Raw genomic sequence first — 6982 nt, forward strand, 5'->3', positions numbered from 1 at the left:
CTGGAATGAGTTACCCACTGGGCTCTGGATGGCCCCCGACCTCTGCACTTTCCACGACCTGAAGACATGGCTTTTTCTCAGCAAATTCCCTGATCTGCCGGGAGTTTTAATTGCTTGGGGATTTTAAATTGGATTGTTTTAATATCATTTTATTGTCATGTTGTTTTAACTTGTGAGCCGCCCCGAGTCCTACGGGAGAAGGGCGGCATATAAATATGATAAATAAATAAATAAATAAATAAATAAATAAATAAATAAATAGCCACCAAAAAAGGCACCAGGTCTTATTTTCGGGGAAGGGTGTCATCCACTGACTCACCTCACTTGCACGCGTCACCCCTGGCCTCCTTTTCACTGTCAAAGGCCTTCAGGAACTTATTCAGCTTCGGATAGTTGCAGCTAGGCCTCCCACACCTTGGCCCATTTCTTCTGCAGCCAGCAAGGCTTTTCTGAAGGCCTCTGTAGTCGATAACAAAGCTCTGGATCTGTTATTAGCTGGATAGTCCTTCAGGAAAGCCTTGCTGGCTGTAGAAGAAATGGGCCGGCAAAGCCAGTGTAAAGGCATTTAGTAAAGAAAATACGTATTTAATTATACATGTTATAACTGCAGCGAGGATAGTATTTGCGCAAAGATGGAAAGCAGAGAAAATCCCTACAGAGCGAGAAGTAATTAAGAAAATATTGGATTGTGCAGAAATGAATAGATTGACTTTGATAATTAAAGAAAGAGAGGAATCGGAATATTTTAAGGTATGGGGACAATTTTATCATTGGTTAGAGAAGAGATATACCCTGTTTCCCCTAAAATAAAACATCCCCTGATAATAAGCCCTGTTGGGCTTTTGAGCGCATGCGCTAAAATAACCCTCCCCAAAAAATAAGCTCTCCCAAAAGATATTTAAACGCAGAGATGGAAATCAGGTAAGATGGCAAGAAGGGCCCCATCTTACTCCATGCGCCCCAAAATAATAAGACCTCCCCAAAAATAAGGCCAAGCGCTTATTTTAGGGTTCAAAAAATATAAAACAGGGTCTTATTTTTGGGAAAACACAGTATTAATAGGATAATGTTGTTGTGAAGTTTCCGAAAGATGCCCTAATTAATTCATGAGCCATGAGCCGAACTTCAAAAGAAATACAGTCATTTATTAGGAGCACCATTTTGGCAATATTCGGATGCAGTTAGAACTAATCCCATGTAGATTTACGTTCCCCTATGACCCTGTCTCTCCCCTCCTCTCTGGCCATGTCATAAATCACATTCTCCAATTAACCACTTTGGCTGGCTGTGAAATCCAACACCCTCCTTCTGATTGCGGTCAGGAAGAATGTATGGAATGCACTTCAGTTAGGGAAATCAATCAGCTCTATCAGTTCTCCCTCCCTCCTGCTCATGGCAACTTGAAAGCTTTGCAACTTGACAGTTGTAATGAAATGAGTGAAGAAAGAAGAGAAAGAAGATAGATAAATGTATTAATAGAAAAGCAAGAAATGTGGGAGAAATGTTATAATAAATGAAGATATGATAAATAGTGGAGGAGTAGGAAGAAGACACAAAAGATGTACTCAGATGATACACTGAATGATTGATTATGCATTGTATGTTTGTTTATCTATAAAATAAAAAACTTTTATTAAAAAATAAAAGATTTCTGCTGGCTGCGGAAAAAATGGGATGAGGTGTGCAAGGCCTGGCTGCAACTATCCAAAGGTAACAAGTAACAAGAGCCTTGGTGGCGCAGCGGACTAAAGTGCTGTTAATTAGCACTTAGCTGCCAGCTGCCTGCAATTACTGCGAGTTCAAATCTCACCAGGCTCAAGATTGACTCAGCCTTCCATCCTTCCGAGGTAGGTAAAAGGAGGACCCGGATTGTGGGGGCAATAAACTGACTTTGTATAAAAAAGAACACCGCTTGGGGCGGGCAAAAAGCCCTACTAAGCAGGTATATATAAAAGTATGAAGGCTATTGCTTAACGTATTGTAAGCCGCCCTGAGTCTCCGGAGAAGGGAGGCATATAAATAGAACCAATAAATAAATAAATAAATAAATAAACAACTCCACCACCCCCATCTCCAACCTAGCTTAATTTTTACCTGTGCACCCTGGAGTGGGTGGGGACTTAATTAGGGCTTATTTTTTTGGTTGGTAGGGCTTATATTAGGCACGTAAAAATCAAGCTAGGACTTACTTTCTGAGTAGGGCATATTTTTGGGAAAACAGGGTACTTTGTGGAGGAGACCCTGGACGAAGACACTTCTTCCATTTTCCTGGAGAAGGAAGTGGCCTTGCCCAAACAATTTCCCCTTAATGTAGGCAATAATGTGAAAGGAGCATTTTTTATATGCTTGAAAAGAAAGTATTTCAGTTCCCAAGAAAATATCCAGTTTAATGGCGAATCCATAATGCTAAACATGTTTGTTTAAAGAACCTACATTATTGTACCACATTATCCGCACACTGCCTGAGTAACACCCTGCAATTAGCAGATTCGGCATAAAATAATCTATTGAGTGTGTTGGAATGCCAGCAATTGATCGGTTACTGGTATTTGTTTTAATCATTATTTCCCATCGATTACTGTAAATAGAATTTTAGCATCATAAAGTAAGGCAAAAATGTGTCTCCCTTTACAGATTGCCGTAAACTGTGGTGGCAACAAATCTTCGCCTAATCAAACGGCATTCAAATTTCAGAAGGCATGGACAGAAATGTTTTCTTGAAACACAGTAGAGCTCAGCAGAAATCAATTTCTTGCTGATCAGTTGCAAAGAAAGCTCTTTGGCAAATTAAAACAATGCTTTCTCCATACCAGATCCTTTTAATCTAGGCTGGACTGAGACATGATTTGCCCAGTTCTAGGGGCCAGCTCCATGGCAAGACAAGGATTTAAAGGCGAATTTTCTGAAAACCTACTGACACTTGTTCTAGATTTTTTATGGTAAGCACTTTTTATGAAGCACTCAAAACCATTTTTCAGTGTTACTGTTGTGACCCAGGCCCAAGTAGGTAGTAATTGACGCAAACAGTTCCAAAACAAACAGACTTTATTAGAACAGCTGAGAATTAACTCATTCTCAGCGTAGTCCAAACTAAATTAAAACAAACTCTTCATAACACAAATTCTTCAGTCTAATCACCAACCTTGGTCTAATTAGGCAAACTGCCAAAGGCTTCTCTTGGCAAAAGTTCAGAAGCAAAAGACACCGACAAGAAATAAATGCAGCAAGACAAGAAACAAATCTATCAACATTGTTTTCCGACAAAGTGCCCAAGAGCCTTTGCTGGTCTTTTAAGCCTTGTGGGAGGGACCAATTATCTCTTCGCCCTACTCTTCACTGTAGCTGCTTTTGCCTTCTGGCAGCTCTTCTCATACGTGCACTAGGAACAGGCTCCTCCTGTTCCTCTGCCTCTCTACTGTCAGCCTCTGGAGGCTCTGGAGTCTGCACCTCACTCCCCAATGGCCCTGGCCCCATCTCTGCCTCCGAGAGTCCTCATCCGGGCCTTCCCCTGACTCCAAGACTGGCCAATGTTCTTCCTCAGCCTCCACACTGTCCGACTCTGCTGCCAGCTCCGCAGGCTGCTGGCGAACCACAACACTTAACCATCTAAATGTTTCCGTAATTTCCACTACTGATTTGGGCGAACTGGTCTGAACTGGCTGAATACCACCTCTGCACCAGAGCCCTACTTTTGTCTGAACTAGGTTTGATTGTCTTTGTCTAACCCCAGGGTTTCACACCACCTGTATAACAATTCTGAATTTCCACAGTTTTTCAATAGAGTTCTATTGAAAAAAGTGGATCTAAGAATGATTCTCGATCCCAAGATTTGCACCAGCTTTCTCCAAACACGTGCTTTCTAGATGTTGGGTTATACAGCTTTCATTGTCCTTTAGCCAACAGATCTGGAAGGAACCAGGTTGGAGAAGCCTAGTAGATATTTTGTTTGCTGTCAATCACATTTATTTATTAAGCGTATGATGAGAACACGACAAAAGGGAAGTAAACATATACACACCATCCACATAATTATATACAAAACTACAGGTGTACACCAGTATTAACTGGATGTGACTTGTCAATCACATTGACCCTTATGTCAATATTGCAAAGTCATTTAGTTACCTATATACCCTTGTAGCATCAGGGAAAAAAAATGAGGTCATTATTTGGGGAAGAGGTACAGTCCCACAGCAACCATAGATGGAAAATAAGCACTGTACAGGACTGATAATAAAGATGAACATGCAAACCATTGATGTGATTGAGAAGGAAGGATCGTATTATTTTGACCTCAAAATCCAGGCTGGGAACCATCAACAAAGTTTCAACTAATAATGGAGAATATTTGTAGCTCAGAGTTGAAATGCGGGGTCCTTGGTGCTCTCTGAGCTGGCTTGTTTTTTGCAGGTTTCATTACCTTAACTAGGTAACATCATCAGCGTTAGTCTAGACCTGTGATGGTGAAACTATGGCACGCCAGAGTCCGCCAGATCTTTGAGCAGGACTGGGGATTTTATAGAATATCTAGAAGAAGCAATGGAAGCACTTCCTTGTTATGCCCCTCATATCCAGGCGGGTGAAACACATCATTTGATGAAAGCACTGGGCTCTTGTGATATAAAGCTCTGCTTTTGGGAGCAGCACGGAGGTGGTATTCGCCAGTTTGGGTGAACCAGTAGTTTGCGTGACATGCATGAGCCCGCCCAGCCGCCCGGGTGCAATCCCATCCTATATCACTGTGTTTTTAATGCCACATGCATGTATGGATGGTGCGAGCGAGCGAGCGAGCAAATTGCTGTGCTGTTTGATGTCGCACGCATGTGCGTTCGGCGCACAAGCGAATTGCCACATTTTTGTGATGCATGCATGCACGGATGGCGCATTCTCACATATCCGGGGCTTGGCGAACCGGTTGCTACAGTATGTAAAGCCCACCTCTGGGGCAGCAGTGTGATATCTACTCATGTCCAGGAAGGAGAAGCTGATAACAGTGCCACTCTTTTTGTTACTTTGGGCCTGCCCAGAGGTGGGTTTCAGCAGGTTCTGACCAGTTCTGGAGAACCGGTAGCAGAAATTTTGAGTTGTTCGGAGAACCAGGAAATACCATCTCTGACTGGCCCCACCCCCATCTATTCTCTGCCTCCCAAGTCCCAGCTGATTGGGAGGAAATGGGGACTTTGCAGTAACCTTCCCCTGGAGTGAGGAGGGAATGGATATTTTGCAGTATTATTCCCCTGGAGTGGGATGGGAATGGAGATTTTGCAGTATCCTTCCCCTGGAGTGGGTGGAAATGGAGATTTTACAGTATCCTTCCCCTGGAGTGCGGAGGGAATGGAGATTTTGCAGTATCCTTCCCCTGGAGTGGGGAGGGAATGGAGATTTTGCAGTAACCTTCCCCTGGAATGGAGAGGGAATGGAGATTTTGCAGTATCCTTCCCCTGGAGTGGGGAGGGAATGGGGCTTTTACAATATCCTTCCCCTGGAGTGGAAAGGGAATGGAGATTTTGCAGTATCTTTCCCCTACCATGTCCACCAAGCCACGCCCACCAAGCCACACCCACCAAGCCATGCCATGCCCACCAAGCCATGCCACACCCACCAAGCCACACCCACAGAACTGGTAGTAAAAAAAATTTGAAACTCACCACTGGGCCTGTCCATCATTATGCCAGGAAAAAAAAACAGCCCATGAAATCAGAATGAGTTCTACTTGACTCAAAAAAAAAAAAAGAAGACTTTATTGTACTTTGCTCTAATCCTGACCTCTGCGAAGCACCCAGGGAATGCTCGCCCTTCCTTAAAATTCACTTAGAATTGCTCAAGCTCTAATCTTTCCCTCTGAATCTCTGCTTTTCTTTCATATGGGGATCCAACTTTTGACTGATGTCTCCAGGCAATTATCTGAAAATAGTGATGAATGTTACTGGGACAATGTGCAAATGACTGTTTGGAGACTTTAAGCTTGGATCTATATTAAAGGTCAGTTATCAAAGAAAAGAGGAAGCCGGAATGGATTATTTGTCACTTGAAGCGAGTAGAATTTTAATGTCAGTAATGTAGGTTATTAAGCGTAAATACACAAAGGTTTAAGGAAATCAAAGGATGAAGGAGGTTTTGACTTCTGGCAAGGTCTCCGTGGAGCATTCTTGTACAAGGAGGAGCTAAACACACAAAATGAACCCTTTTAGGCAATTAAGCTTGATTGGGTTTACAATATATCTTTTTTTCCCCCCTCAGCAGCTCAATTTATTTGGGCCAGCATTGTCCAAAGGGGTCTGAGAGACTCCCGCTGAAGCAAGGCTGCCAGAAATGCTCCTTGCGGTTCCCAAAAATCAAAAGCTTGGTAGTTCTCTCTCTCTCTCTCTCCCTCTCTCTCTCTCTCTCTCTCTCTCTCTCTCTCTCTCTCTCTCTCTCTCTCTCTCTCTCTCTCTCTCTCTCTCTCTCTCTCTCTCTGTGTGTGTGTGTGTGTGTTTTGTTTCGCTTATGGAGGGGGGAGCAAAGGGAACCTTACACAGTCCTTAAAAGACTTGTGAGCTTGTGAGCTTCTTCAGAAGAGAGAAGATAAAGCGCAGCCTCTCAGTTTCTAGTTTGGTTTCAATCGTCAGATGTTGAAAACATCAAGAAAGTTAAAAAATGGTTTATGAAGTGACTCAGGAAGTTGTGTAGGCCAGTGGTGGGTTCCTCCCGGTTCCACCCGGTTCCGCCGAGCTGGTAGCGGTGACGATATGATGACGATATGAGATATTGGAAGACTGCTATCATGTCTCCCCTAGTCCTTTTTTTCATTAAACTAGACATACCCAGTCCCTGCAACCGTTCTTCATGTTTTAGCCTCCAGTCCCCTAATCAACTTTGTTACTTAAGAGCCTCCAGTGATGGAGTACCCATAACTTCTGGAGGCAAGATGTTTCACTGATTAATTGTTCTCACTCACAAGAAAATTTGCACAGGAAATTCTAGGCTAGTTCTGTCCTTCACA

This window comes from Pituophis catenifer, unplaced genomic scaffold (genome assembly GCF_029215685.1).
Source record: "Pituophis catenifer annectens isolate HBS135680 unplaced genomic scaffold, rPitCat1.0.hap2 SCAF_6, whole genome shotgun sequence".
In the NCBI taxonomy this organism is placed as follows: Eukaryota; Metazoa; Chordata; class Lepidosauria; order Squamata; family Colubridae; genus Pituophis; species Pituophis catenifer.